The 25,978-nt window shown below is 48.4% G+C and overlaps 1 protein-coding gene across 4 annotated transcripts in view; it reads left to right on the top strand.

The window, feature by feature from the left end:
- The window catches only part of LOC102461412 (transmembrane protease serine 11F-like), a 74,478-nt gene that overhangs the window by 22,188 nt on the left and 26,312 nt on the right, over positions 1-25,978 (top strand). For 3 of the 4 annotated variants that reach the window (XM_075929273.1, XM_075929272.1, XM_025187161.2), the window contains exon 3: positions 12,094-12,237. The gene's annotated coding sequence lies outside the window, so the exon portion shown is untranslated. Of the gene's footprint in view, positions 1-12,093; positions 12,238-18,657; positions 18,722-25,978 lie in introns of those variants that run through there. The other variant, XM_025187162.2, reaches the window with a different exon arrangement.

The following is a 25,978-nucleotide window of genomic DNA, read 5'->3' as shown; positions in this document are numbered from 1 at the left end:
TTGGAACTACAGCAGCGTCCCCCACAGTGGGAAATGTTGGGAGAGATGAGGCCACGTGCTCCTGTTAAGTCAGGTCACGAAGCCAGGCCGGTGAGCGAGCACTCAATTCTGCAACGTTCAAAGCAGCTGGCCGCATCTCCCGGCCTTGACTTCCGTGGCACAATGCGGGGTCTTAGCCGGCACCAAAATGCTCAGCAGGCTGTTAAGGACTTGGGACGGACGGGAAGGCAGGCTGAGATGTTGCTTAGAAGCAGAAGCCGCTGCTTGGCGGCAGCACAGGGAGAGTTTGGAGGATGGCAGCCAAGCAGAGCATGTGGATGAGAGGAAGAAGAACTGATACCGGCTCTATAATAGTGGATGCATGCTCCATATCCCAGGAAGAGACTTCCCCCCCTCAGACTTCTCTGCTACACGCCACTTGCAGCCAAGAAGACCAAGGCCCATGTTGAAATGCTTCTCCAAACAGGAAGTGGGATGCCAGGAATGATTTGCTGGCACATCCACTCAGGGCTGGCTTGTTCCTCAAAGAATGAGGAAATAAAGAGGGAGACGGTGTGAATTGCAGGATAAAAATGAGGCAGGTCGTCAGTGCTTAAGAACCCCACATTTCATGGGCATAAATGGTAAAGTCATGGCCTTGCCTGCCCCTCCCCTAGGCTGGAGGCAAGAGAGGGTCCCCGGCTAAGTGCCTGAGAGCCAGGAATGGGGCTGCCCCTAGTGAACGTACATGTTCCCCCAGCATTGTGGGAAAACAGGTCCACGCACAACATACATGCTCATCCCTGGCTCTTAGCCGCTGCACGGGGCCATCCTAGGTTTGGTCTTGGCCCTGGCGTTGCCTGGTTCTCGTTTCCCCACATAGTCCAAGCACTGCCGTTCTCCCTAGGGCGGGTGTGGTGAGTCCACTATAAAAATGGCTCATGCCTGCCCGAGCAAGAGGGGGAATAACCGCCCCTGCCGTGATGCGCCTTGATAGCTGTATAGTTCTACTGCTCAAATACATACCTGACCCAAGCGGCTGCGTCTCTACAACGCCCATGTAGATGTGGGTTTCTGCCCGCTTTTTCTTAGAGCGCATAAGCGCACGCTTTCCAAATGCTACTCTTTCTGCCCTTGGAAACTGCCTGCTGGGGGGAGGGGTGTTTGCACCCATGGCCAGAATAGGACGGGTAGGTAAGCTTTGATTTTGGATGGATGGGTGGTAACTGGAGCAGGGTAGGAGTGAGGGGGCTGCCTCTCTTCTGTCTCCTGCCGCCTCCCGCTAGCCTTGGACGAGAGGGAGGGATAGATGCTCTGCCCAGTGGGGCATGGTACAAATGAGGGGTGCCCTTCCCCCTCCCCGCTTGCTCCGCTGGCCAGGCACTCCTTCCAGATGGTGGGGTGGGATGTGGGGCTTGGCTTGCCTTGCCTTGGTCCGCCTGCCTGATGCTCCAGCCGGGGAGCGGGGGCAGGGCACAGAGGCTTGCAAGCTCCCGACTCTGCTCCCTGGCAGGAGTGCTGGGTAAGCAGAGTAGGACAAGCCCCCGGGCCCAGCTGGAGCATCGGGTGAAGAGGGAGAGTCCCGCCAGGAGCAGGGGCAGGGGCAGGGCTGGAGATGAGCAGGCCTGTATTTGCGGTGAGCCAGCCCCTGCCCTCTCGTGGCTACACCCCGGTCCACCCCATTCCAATCACCGTTCTAAGGCCCTGCATTCTGTCTCCTTGAGCTTTCCGGCACCGCACTGCAGGACTCTTCTCCGTAATGGGGGAGGCGCGAACCAATCTCCTCTTCCTTTTCAAACGAAGCCGAGGGTCAGATGGGTTCCTGCAAAGCGGGGCCATCGGAAAAACACACAACGGGGCGAGCGTTGCAAAGTCCTCATTTAGTTCTAGCCAGAAGGAGGAAAAAATCGACAGCCCCAAGGAGCTTGAAGCATAAAACTCTGGCAGCACCAGGATGGTTCCCCTTTTTCTTTTGGGGTTTCAAGTATGGCCACACTCAGCTATGTAATGGAAATGCGGTGCCGTTGTAGCCCGCTTGGTCCCGGGAGATTAAAGAAACAACGGGAGTGAAGTAATCTCGCTTAAGGAGTGCTGGGTAAGCTTGTCTTTCACCACTCAAAGTTCATTCAATAAAAGGCGCTGCCTCACCCATCTTGTCTCTTTCTAAGGGGAATTATAGTTAAGAACATAAGAACGGCCATCTGTGGTCAGACCAAAAGTCCATTAAGACCAGTATCCTGTCTGCCAACAGTGGCCAATACCATATGCCTCAGAGAGAGGAAACACAACAGGTAATCCTCACATGATTCCTCTCCTGTCACCCATTTACAAACAAACAGAGGCTAGGGACACCATTTCTACCCATCCTGGCTAATAGCCATTGATGGATCTTACCTCCATGAATCTATCTAGATCTTTTTTGAGCCCTGTTAAAATTCTAGCCTTCACCACATCCTCTGGCAAGGAGTTCCACAGGTTGACTGTGCACTGTGTGAAGAACTTCCCTTGATTTTTATCTCAGACTCTCTAGTTTATGAATGACTTTAGTTGGTAATGTGGAACCAACGCAGTGAGTTTTCTTGAAACATTGCGTATGAAACTTCCTTTCAGAATACAGCTGCTAATTTTCAGTGCCAACCTTTCCACCATGTTTCGTAGGGTCTCAGCTGCAGCTCCATAATGGAAGCTGGTTGTAACTCCAGCTACGGAGTTGCTGCTTCTTTCTTCAATATCCCATTGATAACAAGCAGCCCCACCTTGCTGTTCTAGTCCCCTGCGACAAGAGGGTTTTCCACCAGCAAATGAACTTTTGTCTGTTTTAGCCCATGAGTAATATCTTGGATGCACCAACACCCAATGTACATAATAAGCAAAACAATCCCACAAAACACAAAGTGATGAAGTCACATTAAGGGTGTTCCCAGGAAGAATAAGATAAAATACAATCAAAAGATACTATTCAGTTGCCTGGCTCCTGTAAGATCATAAGTCACTGAAGTGAAGCTGCAATGACTTATCAGCAATTCCCAGCAATGTGATTTCCTTGTATCACATTTCTTGTGATGCTTTTTCCTGTTTGTTTGTCACATTTCCCAATAGAAATGAAACAATTTGTTAATTTCATCCAGTGAACATCTCTACTCTCCTGACTTACTCATAGGGTAATTTCAGAGAGCTTTAAGTAAGGACAAAAGTGGCGAGGAGTCCTGTGGCACCTTATAGACTAAGGCTACGTCTACACTGGCACCCTTTTCCTGAAATGCTTAAAACGGAACAGTTTTCCGTTATAAGTATTTCCGGAAAAAGCGTGTCTACATTGGCAGGATGCTTTTCCGGAAAAGCACTTTTTCCGGAAAAGCGTCCGTGGCCAATGTAGACGCGCTTTTCCAGAAAAAAGCCCCGATCGTCATTTTCACGATCGGGGCTTTTTTGCGGAAAAGACTACTGTGCTGTCTACACTGGCCCTTTTCCAGAACAGTTTTTCTGGAAAAGGACTTTTGCCCGAACGGGAGCAGCATAGTTTTTCCGGAAAAACGCCAATAATTTTACAGTAGATCGTCATTGCTTTTCCGGAAAAGCAAGCGGCCAGTGTAGATAGCTCTCAGCTGATTCCGGAAAAGCAGCTGCTTTTACGGAATAAGTGGCCAAGTGTAGACACAGCCTAACTGAAGTGTTGGAGCATAAGCTTTCGTGGGCAAAGACCCACTTCGTCGGTTGCATGTGACGAAGTGGGTCTTTGCCCACAAAAGCTTATGCTCCAACACTTCAGTTAGTCTATAAGGTGCCACAGGACTCCTCGCCACTTTTGCAGATTCAGACTAATACGGCTACCCCTCTGATACTTAAGTAAGGACAGTGAGAGCTAAAAATTGCATTTCTCCTTGGAGACTTTTGATCTGAGCGTGTAACCAACCACTCTTGACATTACTGCGCTGATGTAGATAAAGAACAATACACGTCCGACTCTGCCCTGTTTCATCATGTAGCTTCCCTCACTACCATGCAGTATTTCACGTCGACTGTGGACAGGGCTGCGGAGTGGGGGGGGGTTCAGGAAAAGGTGCATTTATCCTGGACCCAGCAATTTAAAATGACCCAAGTCTACCAGTTGTTACTGCAGCAACAGCAATGGAGCCCTGGTGGCATGCTCTGGGTGAGGCTGAGGGCTGGGTGGAAGAGACTAGCTCCCAGTCCTGCCCCTTTTACTTGAGGCTGAGTCACCCCTCCCCGCTTTGCTCAGGACCCAGCAAAATCTACCAGCCCTGGTTGTGGGACAGTTCTTCTCAATTTCTGCTTCTGTGAGATCTAAGATTCCTTGAGTAGACAGTTCGACTTGGCTAGTTATGAATGGCAGCCTTACTCCCCACACAATCGCATAGACAATACAGAATCAGGCTGTGGGAAGCCCAGAAAAAGTTACTCGGTTACAGCCCTATTTATTGAAGCCATTTGTAATTCAGTGGCAGAGATTTTGAGTCACCAGGTCTTTGGGGGGTCACTAGCAGTGTTGATGTTGTTATGATGACACACCACATCTGTCAGATTGTGAATGGATTGGCTTTCTTCAGCAGCTTGCAAGTCCGGGCAGTTCCGCAGTGCGTTAATCTCTCCTTCAGGGAGCATCAGAAGTTTCCAATCTGTATAATTATCTCTCAACAGCGCTGCAGAATGGATCTTGTTGAGGATTAACCGGTGAGAGAGGCCCATCAGCAGGGTAAGCAATTCCCTTCAGTCAGGGGCACGGGTAACAAGCCAAAGCAAGTATTTGTGAAGGAGAAGAACCCAACACATAGACAGGTGAGGCTGGAATAATTTGTATAGTGAGGGTGTGGAGACCTATTGAGCCAGACTGCGACCTCTGCATATGGCAGAAACTATTCCAAGCCCTGGGGTGTGCCAGCATCCCTCGTTCTAGAACCTATCCCATGCGTCAACAGCCATCCACACCTGTCTTCTGCTAACGGCACTCCTGCTCTAAGGCCTGGTCTACAAAGAGCTTTGCCCTAACTCCGGGTGCGCGATTGCTTTTTTTTTAAACCAATTTAGATAAGCAGAGCAAAGCCCCTTCATTCAGTGTCAACCTGGCTCGGATCAGCTGAGCGCCTCTCAGCACACTTCCTTGCATAACTCTAATTATGCCAACCAGTTGTAGCGTGATCAGCATGTTCACAAAGGGGATTGCACCACTTTGACAACAGAACATCCCATCCCTGATTCTCCCCGTACTGTACTGTGCAGAATCACATGGTGTAGGTTAATCTGTCTTCTCCCCATCCCCCTATTACGAGCTTAAAGTTTTCATCGTGGTCTGAAATAGTCAGAGACAACTCAAGCTTGAAATGCCTCCCAAACATTATTTTCTTTAACGATCACTTTAAATGTTCTTGATGTTCAGACAAACCAACTCTTCAGTTCTCTTGACCTCACTGACTTCCTGTGTCTGGGAGTTCCAGAGTCTAACCACAAGTTATGCAGAAAAAGCATTTCCTTTGATTTTGAATATGCAGATGCTGCCTTATTGTGCTATGAAATGGAAAAGGCAGCAACCTTCTGGAGTAGTCCAATATACTCTTACATTCATTGTCCAATATACCAGTGTTTCTCAACCAGTGGTACGAGTACTGTCAGGGGTACTAGAGAGAAGCCTGGGGGGATATGTCAGCACAACTGAAATTTGGAGAAAACTGAATGTTTAAGTTTTACAGTGCTTTATTATTTTTTACTTTTTACACCCAAAAATTTCATTGCCCAACTGGCTATGATTAAGTTGTTTAAACAAATGTGTTGCAATGGTAGAAAAAAATCGTGTGTATGAAAACTGTAGATACTAGGGGTACTTATAATTTTTTTTAAAAAGAGGTACTTTATAAAAATGGTGAGAAACACTCCAATATACTTATGTTCATTGTCCAATATACTTGTACGTGCTTTCTGATAAGTGTCTTTAAGAGTAAACAATCCAATCTCTCTTTGTATGAGAGTTTTTCCAGGGACTGGATTATTCTCATGCCTCATCTCTGAGGGCTCATCTACATGAGGACTTTCAGGAGAATAAATCTAAATTAAAGATTTTAATATAAAGAGGATTAAAAAGCACTCAGGCTCTGTTGGGACAATTTCATTCAGAAGTAAAGTGGCTTTAACTCAGTTTAGTATAATTCAACTACACTGATTTAAGGTTACCTTCATTCTGAACGAGCATGTCCACACGGATGTTGAAAGCCATTTCCCTAATCCATTTTAAATCCACATTAGCGCAAGGTGTGAATGCACTTTCCTTACAGTGAGTCATGCACCAAGCCTCTCTAGTTTCCTTAGGGATGGGATGATCATGACTGTACGTAGTTTTCCCAAGGAGACCACCTCCTGAATAGATATACTATCCTTTTATGATTGGCCATCCCATTCTGTAGGCACCTGAACGGGTGTTTAGCTTTTTTGACCACAGCTGCGTGAAGAAGACTCATACTTTTCCCAGACCTGTCGACAGTGATGCCTAGGGCCCCTTCTAGTGTAGACAACTGGCACCCTGGTGCACGAGCACTATGCATCCATGGCTGTTGTTTTAGCCTGGTGCCAGGGGAGCATTCCATGTCGGGGTTTCCAAGCCAGTGTCCTGTCCATGTGACACACAGCGCGTGTCCGTAATGTGGAGTTTGTCAGGAGAGAGCTGCACCACCGCCAGAGTTAAGCTGCAAGAACTCACTCCAACAGGTTGCTGAGTCTGGCCGTGCTCAGAACAGGTGGAGGGAGTCCACAAAGAGTTGCACTTAGGAGCCGTTGCTGCTTAGGAAGCAGGCTGGCTGTTTGTTTGCTTGTCGGAGAGCCCTGACAGTGTTCTCTGCTTTACCTTACGCGGATGTCACTGGTTCCTTTTGCTCTTTCCCAGCTTGGCTCCGTGTCTGTCGGCAGCAGACTGCTTTACTCCCACGGCTCTGCCGGGGACTCCTTTCTTAGGAAGATCTCCCATGGAAGCCAAGGGAAACTTTGGAGGCAGGACTCCTGGGTTGGATGGTCCTGAGCCACGAGCTTCCAGATCTCTGAGTCTTGGCACTGGGATTTATTGTCATGTTTCCTCATTGAGCCCAGCCCCGTTGTTGGATGTGTTATGGAACGGCACCCACCAGGGGAGTCCAGAGACAATTGCTGCCATGGGGAGTCCCTCGGGGAGCCGCTTGGCACATACGAGGTGAATGCCCATTGCTACACCCCTTGGAAGGAGGCAGTGCCCCTCCGCAGCGCTGGCCCCTCTTCGGGCAGGAGACAACTGTGCACATCTGGGGGGAAGGAGGTTTACAGCTCAGCGTAGCTGGAAATCTGGTGCTGTGCCAGCGCATGTATTGTACCTCCCTTGCCAGCTGCTTCTTTGCCAACATGCTGATGAAGCATGTGGGAACTGGCCCTAGCCCGGTTCTGAATGTAGCAAGTGCCTGCTAGCTTTCCACCCATCCGTCTTCTGTGCCAACATCCACCCAGTCTGATAGGTGCCTAGCTCTCAGCACATGGCTGATACCGGCCTGGATAACACACCCGCTCCGTCAGCAAAAGAGGGATCTCTGCCTTACCCTTTGTGTCCTTTATCCCATTTGAGGGAGGGATGGAAAGCTGCCAGATCAGAATGGTGGCGTCCTCCCCCCTCCCTTCCCAGGTGCTGAACTGCAGTCAGACCTCCCAAGGTGCAGTGCAGAAGAAAAGAAGGTTTCGAAGTTGGCGTAAAAATCAAGGGAAACTCCATGGGAGACATCAGGGACCTTGCTGTCTAAGTGAGGGGAGATTTGGGTGCAGCAGATCCAATATCTCCTGTGGTTTGCGAGGTTTGGTCCTGCTTGCTCAGGATCATCCCAGAAAAAAGAGTCCTCTTCAAAGTATATGCTGAAGGGTTTCACCCTGGACTGGATCCTTCTGTTTGGCTTCGTTGTCCTTTGATCCTGGTAGCAAGGACTTGGAACATGCACGGCAGCACCTTCAGGGCACCGAGTAACTTAACAACACAAGGAGACTTAATTGGGCTTTGTCCCTGTGTAGACGAATCCAACGTGAAATCCACTGAGACACCAAGGGTATAATTTAGCGTTACCTCAGTTCCACAGCCTACAATGCAATAAGTGCAGCTGTCAACGCAATTAATCGCGAGTGTCAACAGAGCCATGGAGGTGGGTGCCTGGCCCAGAGAGATAATAGGAATTTAGTTATTGTCCCAAACCTAGAGGCTCTCAGATACTTTTTACTCCGACGTTACTCAAGCAAACTCCCCTTGGCTGAATTTGAGGGGAATTGAGTCAAACCGAGTAAGCCTCAGGATTTGTCATGGTTAATAATCGATAGTTATGATGTACAAACTCCGAGCCTGTTCCCGCCCCCAAAGACCCAGATCACATGCTTCCTTGCAGGCAAGGGAGGGCTCTGTAAGCAGGGCTAGGGAAACCCCATCGATTTTAAAGTGACAGTTGATAATTTTAACCATTTGCAATGTCTCACACTCAGGACAAAGCTCTCTTGTCATAGTGCTCCCGCCAAATGGTATTAGGGGCATGCCTAGTCTTCCAGAAAGGACAGGAGCCAGAGAGGAGTGGCAAAGAGGCTCCAAGGCCTGGACTACAGCCGTAAGAGCAAAGGGGGAAGGCTCTGGGTTTTGGTGTGGAAAAGAGGCGATTGAGGAAGGACATGAGCGCGGTCTTCAAATACTTGCAAGGCTGCCATGTCACAGATGGAGAAAAGTTGTTCTCTCTTGCCACAGAGGGCAGGGCAAGAGCCAATGGGGTTCATGTTTCAGAGCCGAACAGATTTAGATAAAATCTGTTTTCCCCGGCTGTTCTCAGGGGAAATTTCCTAAGTGAGAACAGCCGGACAAAGGGACAGGCTGCCTCGGCAGGGTGTGGCAGCTCCTTCACCGGAGACTATCTAAAGGAGGCTGGAGGGCCATCTGTCTTGAATGGTTTAGACCCAACAAGTCCTACATCTGAGCAGGCACTTAAACTAGATCAGAGGTTCTCCAACTTCACTGCACTTTGCTCCCTTCCTGGCAACAAAAGTTGCCACCACCCAGGGCTGTTGCTGGGTGGGGAGACTTGGGTTTCAGCCTAGGGCCCCGGCAAGTCTCACGCTAGCCCTGGTGACTCCTTTAAAATGGGGTCGCAACCCCCTTTGGGGTCCTGACCCACCATTTGAGAACTGCTGGATTAATGACCCGTGGCAGCCCCTTCGAACGGCTGCTTCATTGATTCCAGGACTGGGTCACCCGCACCTGTAGGTTTGGCCGTTCATAGCCCCGACACCTCTGGGCTTGCTGCATCAGAGATGAATGTAAAAAAAAAATTATTTGCGCTCCGGCAGCTGATTGCTGGAGTCCCGGCATCTCTTTCATTGCAAATGAAGCCCCATCTCTAACCCTGTTGGTCTAAAGATCAGTTACACAGCTTGTTCTTCCCTACTCTGGCCCACCAGCAGGAGGGGCAAAAAGGGCAGTTGGCCTGGGGCCTGGTGGTTCAAATGGGCCTGGGCCCTTTAAATTGCTGCAGGAGCACCGTGCAACATGTGCTGTGTGGCTCTGAGGGCTGGAGGAGAGGGGCTACCTCTGGCCCTGCCCCTTATGCCAGAGGTCGCACCCCTACTGGAACCAAATTGCTGCTCCCTCCCGCCTGGCCCAGAGACCCATGCAGATTGTCTGAGCCCCTGTCCTCACTCTCTGGTCTGCAACCTTGAGACCACTGATGCATCCAAGAGACCCTTGGCCTTCTGGATTAACCGTCGGGCCTTACATAGGGCACATCCCGCCACACGCCTCCAGAAAAATCTCTCAGCTGTTCACAGAATAACGTACCCGCCGTGGACCCGAGTCTCCTGCACGTCAATGAGGAGTAACCCCACGGATGACAAAGGAATAACCGCAAGGGACAAACAGTGGAAGTAAGAGGAGAATCTGACCCTGGTTTCTAACAGGAATGGCTTTGTCCATCATTGATACGCAGCCTCTGCTGGAGTGGAGTGTGACAGCTCTTCAGCCATCTGCCAACGTTTGCTGTAAAACAAAGAACCCTGGGTCCAGTTCAAATCACAGGCAGAATTTTAGACTGAACTCAGTTACCCTGAGTGTACTTAATATTCCATACTTCAGCCAAAAGCGCCCTGTGGCTTTAATAACCCCAAGTGGTCAGGATTCAGAATTTCTTTTTCATGTCTGGAGTTTAGTTCCACCCAAAACCATAGACATTCTGACCACAGTGCCCCCTAACAGCACAGATAGGTACTGATGCGATCTTAACGAACTAATCCTACACTTGGTTTATCTAGACGGGGGGTTGCTGCACAAAGCGGTTGCAAGGCAATTGGAGTGGGGTGGGTCACAAGGCATTGAAAACATGATGCCAGTCTAAAGCAAAGAAAATCTTGCTCAAGTATCCTGTTAGCCTCTCGAAATACACACTGAATGACGTAAGCTGATCATTATCCTTGATTTTTTTTTTATCAAAGAATAAAAAAATTTAAAGAGTTTGTGGAAAAGTTTGGTTTTGAGTAAGGAATCTCCAGCCCGCAATTGTTGAGAGACACTGGCTATGTCAAAGCGTTGTGCTTTTGTTTTAACTTGAGTTTACTGATGGGCAGTTCAGTCAATCTACGTTAACATCACTGTGCATGCTAGTCTTGACACTTCGCAAATGTGTTACACATCACACAAGTGATCGATTTACTGGAATAAATGTTTTCAGGACTCTTACGTTTCCGGCATTTCTAATTTAGAGTTTATCATATTACTTCCATTTAAGGAATCTCCAGTCCGCAATTGTTGAGAGACACTGGCTACGTCAAAGCGTTGTGCTTTTGTTTTAACTTGAGTTTACTGATGGGCAGTTCAGTCAATCTACGTTAACATCACTGTGCATGCTAGTCTTGACACTTCGCAAATGTGTTACACATCACACAAGTGATCGATTTACTGGAATAAATGTTTTCAGGACTCTTACGTTTCCGGCATTTCTAATTTAGAGTTTATCATATTACTTCCATTTAACTAACAGGCAATCAATTAACTGAAGATTAGAAAAGGACCAGGGATTTTTAGCTACGCAGTGTATAGTGGCGTAGCTTTGTTGATGTAGGATCTCGTATGTAGCTACTCAATGCTGGTAGGAAAGAACTGTTCCATCACTATAATTAAACCACCTCAACATGCTTTCTCAGGTGGACACAGAACATAAGAACTAGAGGTCGCCAAATGAAATTAATAGGTAGCAGGTTTAAAACAAACAAAGGGAGTGCCGTGCATAGTCAACCTGTGGAACTCATTGCCAGAGGATGTTATGAAGACCAGAACTTTAACAGGGTTCAAAAAAGAACTAGATAAATTCATGGAGGATAAGTCCATCAAAGCTAATTAGCCAGAATGGGTAGGAATGGTGTCTCTAGCTCCTGTTTGTCAGAGGCTGGAAATGCATGACGGGACGGATCGCTTCATGATTCCTTGTTCTGTTCATACCCTCTGGGGCACCTGATGCTGGCCACTGTCAGAAGACAGGATACTGGGCTAGATGGACCTTTGGTCTGACCCAGTATGGCCATTCTTATGACACAGCCCTGTGTGCATTACCACTTGTGCCAGTGAAATGTGTCACTCAGGATGTGTTTTCCCACCTCTAAGTGACATCAACGGCAGTGTAGACATGACCTAATCCAGCCAGACCTTTAGAGGAAGGCTCTCAAGTTGTGTAAATCAACATTGCTCTACTCCAGTCAATAGGGCAGATCCCCACCTGGTGTGAACTGGCATAGCTCTCTATTAGTGTTGATGGAATGGTACCCATTGACCCCAGCTAAGGCTCTGGCTGTGTATGTCTGGGATTTTTGTTTTCTGCCTAGATACTGTCCAGTATTGTCTTGTTTGTCTTTACTTAGCTGGCAGAGAGAAATGAATGTTTCTTCCTTGAAAAACTCTCAAGACTTTAATGATTGACGGGTGTTGTAAGGAGTAATTAATTATTGCTTGCAACAGGCACTGGGATTCCTGGATGAAAGACACAGTGCAATAGGTGTACTGTTATTGTTGTGATTACTCCCTTGAAACCGCATTACTGGCTAAAGCCTCTGTCACCCAGACTCGTTGGACTTGTTTTCTTCCAGCTTGCCTGTGACTCCCTGTTGAAAAATCTTAATCCGTCCCATAAAACCTCCAATTGGTGCGGTGGTGCTGCACATCGGCGTGTGGAGCTCAGAGTGGCAGGTAGCCTGAGCAGAAGAGAAGTGCTCCTCAGCCGGACCCCGGAGGTATGTGCAGCGTCCCCTATCCGCCTGTTGGTGGTTGGGAGCTCGGGACAGGTGCAGGCACATAGCACAGCGATCTACAGCCATGCCAAGATCAACGGGGCAGTGCCGGCTCAGTCTTTCCTGAGATTTAACTGGCTTCCTTGGCTGTGGTTCATGCCAGTTCTTCCTCTCTTGCACGTCCCTGCGAAGTGACCTGAGGAGGGGGATGAGGAGGGGAGACCGGCCATTTCACTCGGTCGCTGTCTCCATAGCACCCGACTTTCCTGCCCTCACTGACCTGACCTCAGCACCCTAGAGAAGTCCTCTACCGCTTCCTCTTGAGGTGCTTGTATGGGTGAGAGGGCTCCAAACTGCCCTGTTCTCCTCTGTCCCAGCCAGCAGGGGAGCCAGGCAAGAAAGGAAGGCCCCGGAGCAAGCTCAGAGCATTGGGCTCTTAAAGAAAAAAAAATTGTTTTTTGGGGGGGAAACTGGCTACTGGAGAGAGCTTCAACCTCATGGCGGCCACATCCCATTCCGGAACCCCAAGACTTTGTCATCCTGCTCCTGAGAGAGATCCAGAGAGCAGGAACCAGAAGATAGTTCCTTCTCTCCTGGCTGCAGCTGAATCCCAGATACGATTTGGGAACAAATGGGTTAGGACTTTAACAGCAACAGCCGTGCCAGCCCACCTCCAGTAACTTCCCTTCTCCTTGCAAGCCTCATCATTACCTTCTTGGACTGCATCTGGAGAAGGTTTTCTGCTGAATCTCTCCAGCTGCAGGGCAAGGAAACAGATGTTAAGAGGAAAACCAAATGTAGTACTTCACATTTCCAAGGCTGACACGCTTTCCCCTTCTTTTCTTTACCTTGAACAAAAGGTTGGAGAGGTTTACTGGTGTGTTTGCAGTATGTTGCTGTACGCCAACCCCTGGACCTTGTTTAACACTGTTTAGAGGTGGACAGTGACTAGGCTGTGTTAACACCTTTGTTCCACCTACATTGATATAACAGCACTTGGAGTGTTGGTAGAAGCGTGGAGGGGAGAATAATTGCGAAGGGAAGGCAATGTTTGTGGAACGTGAAGGGGCGGTAAGATGTAAATCTGGTGTGCTCTCAGAATGGAGAACAGGACTGTCGGTGGGCAAGAGGCAGGGTCTCCCTGCAGCTGGCTTGTCGAGGGAGGACACCAGAGGAAAACAGGAAGTTGTTTGTGTTGGGGCTCAGTGTCTCATTCCGGTGTGTCGAGTATTTCCCAGTAGAGTGGATGGGTGCCTGTTGTGGTTGTGGGAGAGACGTTGTATCAGAATGGAGCACCGAAGAACGTCCACACGCTGTTTGCTTTGTGAGGCACTGTAGCGAAGTAGCGTTGTTTCTTCCATTCTTTAAGACCAGCCCCGTGACACCTTGAACTCTAACTCAGTGGTTCTCAAACTTTTGTATTCGTGGCCCCTTCTGCCCAGTAAGTCTCTGAGGCTTCGTCTACACTGCAGGGTTTTTGTGCAAGAGATCTGCAAAAACTTCTTGCGCAAAAGCGCATCCACACCTCAAAAGCGCGTCGCAAAAGCCATGTGCTTTTGCGCATGAGAGTGTCCACACTGCATGGACGCTATTGGGCAAGAAAGCTGACTGGCCATCAGAGCACCTGTGCTTTTGCCCATAGGGATTTCTTTCACAAAAACCCCTCCGGAGCGCCCACACCTGCTTTTTTGTGCGAGAGCTGTAGCGCAAAAAGGAGTTATGCCTCGTGGGGAGAGGAATAACTCTACCTGCAAAAGCCCTCTGTTCTGTCGATTGACTTGCACAAAACTGCGCTTCAGGTGTGGACACTCTGCTGGTTTGTGCACAAAAACCTTGTAGTGTAGACATAGCTTGAGTGTGACACCCCTCCTTCCCCCAAATTAAAATACTCTTATATTTAGCACTGTTATCCATGCTGGAGGTGAAGCAAGGTTTGGCATGGAGACTGACGGCTCTTGGACCCCTCCTCTCCTGGCAATAACCTTGTGACCCCCCGAGGGTTCATAGCCCCCAGTTTGAGAACCCCTGCTCTAAGCAAATGATTTCTGTGGTTGCTAAGCAACAACTTCCCTGCACTTTATCGAAGGACGGGCCCATCGATGGAGGGAAGGGCAAGGAGACGATTGCTCCAGGGCCCAGCCATTCAAAAGGGCCGGCTGTTCCTAGCAGCAGCCACCGCTGCTACCGTGGCAGCCTTGCCCTTTGCTTTATCAGCAGGATCTGCTCTAGGATTTACCAGACGTGCTGCCCGAGCTGGTGGGTTTCACACAGCCCGGGCAGCGCACCAGACTGGGCTTTAAACGGGGTTGAGGCACAAGGTGGCAGTGACGAAATGATCAACGTTTGCTGGCCCTACTGCACTAGCTCCTAAGCGTACAGCCCCAGCGGACCCCTGACCTGCATTGGCAAACAGCACGGGCTGGATACTGGCAATTATACACTGCACCCTCCAAGACAGCAGAGTGCTATATGAGAGCTGAAGGGAAGATATATGCCTCTTGTAGGTACACACTTGGTGTGTGTGTGTAAACACAGACTGCAACACAGCTCTGTAATCTGGTTTGCAGCCTGCCGGGAGACCTTTATGAGCAAATAAAACCTACTGGCTTCCATAAGGATGTCTGCAGGCAAAACTCTGTCTGCCTGGTTTTTCTTGCCGGACTGAATATTTTGTGTGTGTGTGTAAATCCATTGTGGGGTTACAGTGGCTGGTCGGGTACAGAGCTGTGTGAAAGAAAGGGAGGTGCCAGGAGTGTATACTATATTTTTAAAATGTAAGACAACTCTTTGTATCTACGGCAGGTTGAAAAGTTTCCTTCGGAACACTTTTCCACGGGAAAAGACAGATTTGTCAAAATCCACAAGAAATGTGTCAATTTCAGTGACATTTCATGTGAACAAATTTTGGGGGAGGATTGTCAAATTAATACCGTTGATCTTTCTGGAATGTTTCCAGCTTATATTTTTACATTATCAATCTACAATAATAAACTCAAAGTGAAATGAAACCTCCAAAGATGATGTCTGGAATGTCTATCAAAATGAAACAATTTGTGTCACCCCAAATTATTTTTTCCCTAAACCTTATTTTTGAAATTTGATGATTCCTTTTGAGGTTTGGAACAAAAACAAACTTGGAGGTGGTGGAATTTCCCAGGAAATGGGAAAATCCAGTTCCTGGCCAGCATTCGTGCTGAGGGCAGTGTTGAGAGTCTAATCATGATGATTGTTAGTGGCACATGTGGCCTAGCCATACGGTATCCCATAGGTTCTAGCACTGGTCAATTCATTTCTGCCAGCAGGGGAGCAAACGCCGGTGTGTTAATCACCATACTGTCTAACCCTAGTGGAGTTAGCTTGTTTGTACCAAGTACTGCCCTGACTGGGATAGATTTGCTTTGGTTGCAGCAACAATTGCAAATCTTGAATGCCATGTGACAGGAGAGAAGAAAAGCTGACGTAGATACAGGATGTGCTCTCCATCTGAGATTATATTCATTCTTTGCTTGTGTTCCTTAATTTCATGTATCTAGACTGAGAGTGACTGTTTAGTGCATGGAAAATGCAAGAAAGCAACTTCACGGTGGCGGAATTTGAAAAACAAAACAAAACCTTCATATCCAAGCGGCCCTTAGGAAGTGTCCTGGTTTAAAAGCTGCAAGAAGAAAAGATGAATTAGCCAAGTGAAATGTCCCAGTTCAATAGAAAAGATGGGGAGTTGTAAATCGCTGCTAACAAACTGAGGACCTGAGCCCATAACCATGCTCGTGAATAACTTCATTCACACAAGTAGGCTTCGTGAACCCAAAGTTACTCAGCTCACAAGTGGCTGCAGAATAAAGCCCCATCACCAGTATTAGCATGAGGGCTCAGTGAAAACTTTTTTTTTTTTTTTTTTGCACAGGAAATGACTTTTTTTTCCCCTGGGCAAAATGGAAACCTTCAATAAATTTTTGGGAGAGATTTGTCAAAAACCTGCAAAAAAAGTCTTGACAATTTCTCAGCTACTTCTAATCACCTCACCTACCTTGAGAAGAAACGCAGGGTGTTTTCTTTCCAAATCAGCTTTATTTAGCTTTATTCTTGGCGCATGTTGTTGATCAGCAAACCGCTTCATCTCCTTCCCCCTTTCTTTTGAAAATAGAGTTCTACAGTGAATCTAACATCATAGAACACTAGAACTGGAAGGAACCTCGAGAGATCATGAAGTCCAGTCCCCTGCCCTTATGGCAGGACCAAGCATGGTCTATATCATCCCTGATAGATGTCTATCACAAGTGTTAGTGATTTATATTGCAGCTCCTCCTAAAACAGGTCTCTTTATACATCTTATTCTTCCTAAACTCTCACCTCTCTAGTAATTTTTTGGAAGAATAGGGAACCTGTTTCAGATTTTTCCCAGAGACCCCCAAAACCATTGGCTGGCTGTGAGCCGGGGTTAGATTTATGCATAATTACACATCAAAAGGTAGCATGTGAGGTCTCTTATCAAGTTCAGTAGCCAGTGGTCTTTGTCATTGTGAAATGTGTGTGTAGCTAATACTGAAGTGTTTTTTGGAATTAATAATTCAAATTACTAAAATTAATATGGGAAATCACCCAACGCCAGTTTAACCATGAATTCCTAGGAAATCCAAAGGCCAAATTATATTTGTAGAGTAGTTCTAAAAAGCCTAACTATTGAGTAATTTACATGATGTCCAAAATGTAACAAAACCCTTTCAAGCATTTGACCAAGATACTTACAAAAGGGCTAAACCTGGGTTGCTCAGACCCATCTTGGTCTGCTCCAGATTGGTCAAGTGGATATTAGCAATGAACCCTTTAAGAGTTTGTCGTGTACCCTATAACGAACAAAGGATGTCCTTGCCAATACTGACTTCAGCTATAAAAACCAATCAGAGACTGTTTACCCTTCATCCAGAGTTGGGATAAGCCCCAGGGTGTGTACATTCCAGGGAGCTGGCGGGAGGGCTCAGGCATTGGGGTATGCCTATTGCTAACCTTTTGAGACAGAACAGGGCTTGAACGGCCTAGAGGGAAAGTGCTGGTGTTGCCAGTAGCTGGAGGAGTCAGGGGAGCTGATCCTGGCAGGCATAGGCCAGAGGCCTTATGCCAAGGGCAGGTAGCAGTGAGAAGGCTCCCAACCGTGGGTATTTTGGGACGTGACAGGCACATTGACCCTGCCTGGATGTTAAGGGAGGGGCTTACAGAAAGGAACTGACCCAGGGAGGTGCTGCAGAGGTAGCGTTGGGGTTCAAGACAACCAAGGAAAGTGCCCTTCTGTTAGGGGATGCGCTTCTGCCTGCTTGCCACATGCCCGAAGAAAGGTCCTCATGTCCCAGCCTGCCTCGGCCACCTGGAGGAATCTGTTTTCCATTGGATGAAAACCTCTCATCAATTGGAGCCGCACTTCTTAAGAAGTCTGTAGTGATAGACCTGGGCAGCACATCCCTTCTCACACACAGCAGTGCAGAGAAAAATCACTGATGTCGACAGCTCTGAATGGGGATTACCGTGGAGGAGAAGCTGGATATGAGTCAGCAGTGTGCCCTTGTAGCCAAGCAGGCTAATGGTATAATGGGGTGCATTAGGAGGAGCGTTGCCAGCAGATCCAGAGAAGTGATTATTCCTCTTTATTTGGCTCTGGTGAGGCCACATCTGGAGTATTGTGTCCAGTTATGGGCACAGAAAGGATGTGGATGCATTGGAGAGAGTCCAGAGGAGGGCAACAAAAATGATTAGGGGGCTGGAGCACATAACCTATGAGGAGAGGCTGAGGGAGTTGGGCTTATTTAGTCTGCAGAAGAGAAGAGTGAGGGGGGATTTGACAGCAGCCTTCAACTTTCAAGTAGGAATAAGAAATCCTCCGGAAAAGGCTTTATTTTCCGGAGAATAACGTCTAGACTGGCGCTTTTCTCTGGATTTTCCCCAAGCCGGAAAAAAGCAGCAGCCATGTTAATGCAAATGCCGTGGGGGATATTTAAATCCCCCGCGGATTTGCCTATTCCAACGTGCTACATTAGCATCCCTTTTCCAGAAGGGATGCCAGTGTAGATGTAGCCTGTGTGTGCAGAAAGCATGGTCCTCAGTGCTCTGGGCCAGGCTCATGTTGGCCAGAATTTATAGCTCACCCCTGGCTGCATCTGACCACAAGAGACTTAGGGGCTTATCCCAACTCTGACTGTGGAGCGAGAGAGAACACCCAGAACGTTCTATCTCTGACAAGGGTTCTCAGGGCGCATGGCAAGATCACTCAAACTGGGAGTGATACCAGGTCATTAAAATCTATGAACGAATAACATGCCTTAGGAAACAGAGGCTTACAAGAACACAGTGCAGTTCTAGGACTCCCTCTGGTAACATTTCAAGAGTTACTGAGCCTAGCCTACTTACTCTTTTCCCTGAAGACCTGATGTGAAGAGATGGAGGACCAGCCTTGCCCCTGGCATGCCTGGTGAAGGTGAAGGTCCAAAAAGGCAGAGCGGTGAGTAGCTAAGCTGGACTGTAAATCTGAGCGAATAATTTTATAGAAGGGAGAGAAGCTGAAGAGCAGACGGACTGTAGATTATTGGCTCTCCGACGGACCAAGCATGGATATTTTATAGGGCCTTGGCACTGCTTAATTCTTGCCCAACCTCCCATGCCCAAATTTTATTTCCTCGCCCTTAGAAATTTTCAGACACACTTACTTCATAGGTTAATATTTGATTACGCTTATTCCTTCATATTAATGAGGATTATCACACTCCCAAAATTGTTACCGTTGGTCGTCTTTGCAATTTCTCTGCTCAGTGGTATGCCCTGTGGTTACCAACCCATTCTGGGCACCAGATGAACCGGCTCAACTTTAGGTTCAGTTCCCTCATTTAGCTCCTCAAAGTGGAGGAGTGACCAAGTTGGCATTTTATCTAGGCCAAAGGTTGCAAGTGCTTAGGCTAGCTTACTTTACTCATTTGCTTTAGCTGTTTATACAAAATACAGGGCGAGTGGTTTCTTGCATTACAGGAGGCCCCCGAGATGCGACCGCCCGAGTTCCGATCACCCGCACTTACAACCATTTTTGTAAGCGCGGAAGGGGCCAGAAACCCCCGTCCAGCAGGTTAGAGGGAGGAACTAGGCCTTTGGTTCTTTCCTTCCATGATTCTTCAGGGACTTCAAGGGGTCGTCAAGGCCAGTCCTCTGCCCTCGTGGCATGACCAAAGCGACACCCCAAACGGTATAAATGGGGTTTGTATGAGGTGATGGCCTTGTGGTATCCTCACATCATGCCCTCAGCGACCCCTGTCCAGCTCCATTGCTTTCATACGATCACCCACACGATCCCAGTGGGACTAATGGGGTTGAGGCCAGGTTGTCGAGGAAATAACGTGAACCAAGTGGGTTGTGCAAGTGTCACCTGAAGAAATGAGCTGGCGGCATTTTTATTCCAGCTGATGATGCCAAAGAGGAACAGACCCAGGCTGATGCTAGTCTGATAAGGAGTTGGTGAGGCTTGTTAAAGTTGGACGTGCCTAGTGCTAGAACGGAACTGTTGTGGCTCGTACGGCCTCTCACCAGTATTCATCTGTGTCATGGGGGCAGAAACCCTAGCCCCTCCAAGACAGTGCTCCCTAGCGCATAATGCATTGGTGTCCCACGTAGGCAACTCCAACATTTTGCCCCCTATCAGTACAATGATTAACTGGGCAGTGATTTCGGTCTGGCGCTCTCTCCACCCGTCTTCCCTGCAGAGCACGAATGCTTTGCACCTGCCACGTACCACTGACTGTTCCACCAGAGTGGGCTGGGACCTGCAGTAGCTTCAGATAAGCCTTCTTATAGATGGCTTAAAATGTGACTCATCTCCAGCTCCTCCCTGGCTTGCCACACACACCCATACAGGAGGTGTCCGGATCTCACTGCTTCCGCCTCCATGGAGTTTCTCAGGCCCGGCCTTTCCCTGGGCGTGCTCGCTCTTTCTCACTCCTCCAGCTCCTATCCCTACCCTCGCTCTGGGCTGCCAGCACCCCCGTTGCCCCTCTCGGGTCCATTCAAACACCACTGCTAGACTCCTCCTCCTTGTGTGCCCTCCCGTCCTAGCAACCCTCTCCTGGATCTTCCTGTTCGAGATGCTCAACTTCACTGTCGCTCCTCAACCCCTCCCTCTGCTTTTGTATCGGGCCAGCCGGCTAGCCTCGCCGCCTCTTGGCCAGCTTCCCTCACACACACGTCCCCCGTGCCGCCCGTCTCGCCATCCCGTGGGCATGGGACCACCGGCTGGAATGCACCCGCAAGGTCTGTGCCACTCTCTGCCCCTCCTCACTGGCCTAGCTCAGGTGGGGGCCTTGAACTCCTCAGCTAGTCTGAGACGGCTGCCGGAGCATGGGGGGAGACTGAACGCCTACTTCGGTATCTAATGAATTCAAGTGTGTGTGTGTGTGTGTGTGTGGTGTCTGAGTGTGTGTGTGTGTGTGTGGTGTCTAATGAATGCGTGTGTGTCTGTGTGTGTGTCTAATGAATGCGTGTGTGTGTGTGTGTGTGTGTGTGTGTGTGTGTGTGTGTGTGGTGTCTAATGAATGCGTGTGTGTCTGTGTGTGTGTCTAATGAATGCGTGTGTGTGTGTGTGTGGTGTCTAATGAATGCGTGTGTGTGTGTGTGTGTGTGTGTGGTGTCCAATGAGTACGCGCGTTTGTGTGTGTGTGTGTGTGTGTAAACCTACCCTGTAGCTATTGGAGTAAATCACCCTCATCGCACAACCTTCTGCTGTCGCTCATTTTGGGCTGAAAATGTCTTTGGGCAGGAACTTGACTGGCCCGTGTTTGTACAGTGCTAGGGCAGCAGGGCCCCGATCTTGACGGTGTTGTGGTAATAACTATTGGGCATATCGATCGCTAGAGAACTGTCCACCCTGGTGGCTGGAGGCTGTATTGTAGCTGATGGACGTATGGACCATGCTCTATTCCAGAACTCCACCTGCTAGGACAGTGCCGCATGTGATATTCCTTAGGGCCGGTCACCTTGCAGGAGCAGGGGGGCACAGCCAAGATCCCATCTCATCCCTTCCCGGTCTCTCCCTGACCCCTTGGAGGAGGCTGCAGCACAGACCCTGTGCTCCGAGGAGTGCCTGTCTTGTGGTGGGATATCAGTAATAGAAGCTCCGTGTGGAGTCTCTTCCCACCCCCTCTTGGCTCCGGTTCCTGGCTCTCGTGCCACAAATCCCTCCATGGCTTGGGCAGGCCACTCCGTCTGTGTCACTTCATCTGTGAACCAGGGGTGGTGACATTCCTCCCACCCTAGAGTGGTGTCTTGCTTGTTTTGTTGGTAAGATCTTTGGGGCTGGCTGGAGCCATCTCTTGCAAGGGGGTTACCAGGGGCCTGACCCGTAGGGGCCCTGATCCCAGTTGGGGAGCCCTGTGAGGCTACAGGGATATAGCTGCTGCAGAAAAGAGTCAAGGAGATTGGCTCCTGGGTTGGGAGTTTTTGCACAGAGCTGGAACAAGAGCATGCAGACATCGGATTTAATTATCCACGCTGAGTTACACATGCATTCAAATGACTTTCTGTAATCAAGCACACAGTACGCTGCTGACTGGTACATCTGGCTGCCTCAGAAAATCCAGGGGCGACAGCTGCCTTCCTCTGGAATGAGAGAATAAAAGCTAAGCAGAGAGGGTTCCTTCATGTCTTTATACGTTGGCCCCAACCTTGGTAACGGGGCTCCCTTCTCTTTTAGATCGAGGAACTCCTACCATATCCCCCTAAGCACAGAGCCTGTTCTACCACCAGTCAGCAAACTTTTTTCCTGGCTTGGATCTGAGTCAGGGGATTGCCAGCCAGGATACTAATTGTTTATGCTCTTGGAATAATCTGATAATTGCCTCTCGGGGTAGTGTTTGAAACTTGCTGGATGAAGACACCCTGATTGTGCTTTATGTGGGAACAAAGTTTTGTTGTCAGATTAGAATAGTAATTGCTGGTGAGATTCCATCACTTATTTTGTTTGCAAAAAGCTCATGCCAAGACAGGCATTCTGTGCGGTGTCCTAAGGATCTGATAAGCAGTAGCTTTCCTCTTTGGCGGTCATGGACTTTGCAAAAGCAGCCAGGAGTCGGGCAGGATAAGGTAGACCAAAAGCACCAGAGGAGGCACTGCTGCTGAGAAAAACTGTTGGCATCTCCTGCAAGTTTGTGCCTGAGGACAGAAAGATTTCTGCTGAAGAGGAGAATGATGGTGGGGAATTGGCCAAGAAGGAGTTCCTGGGTCCCACACCGGGATACAAAGCCCTCATTGGGGTGAGTTGGCGGCCTGTGTCATTGGCAATGCAAGCAAAATGTTTACCCCAACAGACAGGCTGAGTTATCGGGAAGTGTGGAGCGTCAGAGCAACATGGAGAAGCTCAGGCTTGAGGTGAAAAAGACATGGACGACAACTTTCAAAAGCAGGGGCCTCATGTTATGTTTCTTGGCTCATCTGTAGACCTCTAAGCAAATGATCTTATTGCTCATCCAGCTCATGCATTTAAGTACCTAAACCTGGTCATCAGACTCCTATGGGGGTAGATTTTCAAAAGCACCTAAAGAATTTAGTAGCACAAGCCTTTTGGAAATCTCCCCCAGATGTGGGCAAACACCAGGCTGGTCCAGTGGTTTGGGGACTAGGCTGGATATCAGGTTTGCTTCCTAGCTCTGACACAGATTTTCTGTGTGACCTTAGTCAAGTCACTTAGTCTCTCCGTGCCTCAGTTGTGCAATGGGGATAATAGCACTGTGCTTTCGTGAGAATAAATGCATTCAAGATTGTGAAGAACTTTGATACTATTGTGGTGGGGGCAGCAAAGATTTCAGTTTTTGGTCAGGTTTATCCTACTCCAATGTCCACATCCCACTGCCTGATGTCCATGGCTGGTCTTGCTTCTGATTTGGTGGTAAATTTAAATTTATGCCCAGCATATTGTATAGGACATCTGACATGCCCCAAGATTTGCTATACTGATCAATTTGTATTGCAACAAAGGTTTCAGTGGTTTGGGCTGTGGTATTTCAAGGAATGTGATTTGTATTATAGTAGGAAGTTTACCCAGTTCCTTACCTTGCCCTTATACACAACTTCCTCCTCTTCAGCCTTGTTGTTTGACTCTGGGAAAGGTTCATTACTTCAGGTTATTAAAAGAGTACATGCTCCAGAAATTCAATGAGTGTCTTGGAATTAAACTCACTGTCACATAAAGTAAATGAAAGCACAGCCGAGTTACAATGAACAGCTATCCCTCTGGAGACCCGTCGGAACACTCTTGGACATTCTGAATTGTGCCAGGACAGAGTCTTTACTTACTAGCTGTGAATTCCTCGAGCACAAGCGTGCTCGCAGCTGATATCGGATAGCCTCGCTGGCTCTTGCAAGTTGTGAGAAGAGGGTAGAGTGCGTCTGCACTATGCCACTCCGTACCTGGCATATGGTCCCATAGAGACAAGAGCCAGCTAGTGTAAATTAGAGCAGCCCCTGAGCTGCTATAGGTTACATTGTTATAATTGGCAAGGGGTTACTTTTTTCATCCCTGCATGACACTCTTTGCAATAGAGAATCTGGACCTGTATCTTAACAGACAAGGCAACTTTCATGAAGGGCAGTGATATCAGAAGAATTAATCTTCTGTAATACTTATGCACCTAGAAATCTTGATCTCATGTTCTGTGAGCAAAGGAAGGGAGAGGACTCTGCTAAAAATAAGAAAACATGTCCTGATGGGTGGGGATTTTAATTGTAGCCCAGAAATCTACGTACTTGAGGTACCCTCACCCAACAGGCTATGCTAGAGTCTGCTGAGGGGGGCGGTTGCAGACTTTTCACTGATTCGTTTGTGGAGGTTGTTACACCCTGAAGAATCCAACTTCACTCTATTTTCTTGGTTCAGTTTCCATGGTTCACTTTCCAAACTATGTCCCATCAGCTACCAGCAGTAATACTCTAATCTCAGGCCAGATTGTTACTATCATAATGCTGGACCAAGCCCCTCTGTGGGGGATAAGAGAGAAGCCAGTGCTGGGTCAATCTCTGACTCAGCATTCAAAGCATATGCGAAACATCCGATTAGATTCTCTGAGGAAATGAATCCCATAAAGGATAGCGATGTGGTAGTTGTGTTAAAACCGCGACAGAGCTGGCCAGTCAGAGACCCAAACCAGTGAAAGGAATCAGATGAAAAGCATCATATATATAGTAGCCCAGTGTCTGAGAGTCTGTAACGCTGAAATGCTGGCTGTTCCCTCTGGGGGGGCGCTGTTGCCCGAAATGCTGGCTGTTCCCTCTCGGTGGCCCCTGCTGCATGGGGAGCGTGGGGCCCAAACAGCCGCTTGCTCTGCTTGCTCCCCCGCGCCGGTCTGGCTGAGCGGTGCAGAAGTCAGGCAAGCGCCTTGGCGGGAGTGGATGGGGGTGGGGCGGTGATGTGCGTGCCCACAGTAATTCACCCACATGCTGTTAATTGCAGGATGGAGGGATGGTTTTATTGTATATTTGAAATATTTTGACATCAGGACCTTTCTAGTATTTTCCAATCTAGCCAATATCACCCTTATTTTAAAACCTGGTAAGACTCTCAAATATAGCGTGTGTCCTGTAATCCCAGATTTTATTCCTTAATCCTGATGTCCAAATGCTTTGAGGTTGTAGCTTCATATGTGAAACTTTGACAATTGATCATCCTTGCTGGGTTTAGCATGGTAAGGTGCTAAATAATGGATGATCGCTCTGTGCCTTGAGGAAGCCTTTGATTTCAGAGAAAGCCTTTGATAGTGTGGAGTGGGAATCTTTCCTTCTAATTTTTCTTTCTGGCTCTGTTGCTTTATATTAGGGCATGATTTTAAAAGTGTCCCCTAGATCTCGTCTCCATCCCCAAAACGTTAGGGAATTCTGTGTCAGGGAACAATATTTCATCCAGGGAGGAGACAAAAGTCAAGATGCTACTTTATCTGCAGATGTAGAACCTTTCACTGAATGACCATATAGCACGTCTAAAAAACTGGGGCACGCATGATGAAAGTTGCCTCTTACTTAGATTATAAATTCTTTGGTGGCAGGGATCATATTTGTTCCTTTTTTGTACAGTACCTAACACAAAGGACAAGAGTGGAGAACAGTGCACAGGTGGCTTCTAGTCATTTTTTGTGGTCCCCCACGCCTGAGGCTGATCTGTGTCCTCAGTGCAAAATAGACGAGCCTCAAGGCTGCTTATTCTGATATCCCTGCCCTTGCTATCCCACAGCTGCTCTGGGCAGATGCAGAAGGAGGGGAGATTCGGGAAGGAATCCTGAGACTGCTGGCATTACAGCCACTTCCTGTGGATTGGAGAAAGTGGCTTGCCTGGATAAGACTCATATTGGAGCACCACATGGGAGGCTGCCTGGCCTATCTGACTCAGACAGTAAAGCAAGACTAGCAGAATCTCCCCTTCAGCTGTCTCTCTGAGGTGGGCAAATAGGAATTATTTGAGATTCCTGATGAGAATTACACTCCCGCCCGGGGGGCTAACATGGGAAGTAAAATACTGGCACTTTTATTAGCTCTCCCACAGCTCATAGCCCATCTTCTCGAGATGCCAGGGTGAGAAGGTGCTCACTGCAGACAGGGTGGCAATCCTGCTGCACTCAGCCAGGGAGTATAAATTCATTGATCCACTCTTTCCCCGGTGCTTGTCATGCCATGCCAGGCGCTGCTTGCTGATTGGTAGGCGGGGGATGGCTCTATAGGCACCGTGCTCTCATTTAGA

The sequence above is a fragment of the Pelodiscus sinensis genome, chromosome 5 (genome assembly GCF_049634645.1).
Source record: "Pelodiscus sinensis isolate JC-2024 chromosome 5, ASM4963464v1, whole genome shotgun sequence".
Classification (NCBI taxonomy): Eukaryota; Metazoa; Chordata; order Testudines; family Trionychidae; genus Pelodiscus; species Pelodiscus sinensis.
The sequence above is the reverse complement of the archived record's forward strand: the minus strand, read 5'-3'. Positions and strand labels throughout refer to the sequence as shown.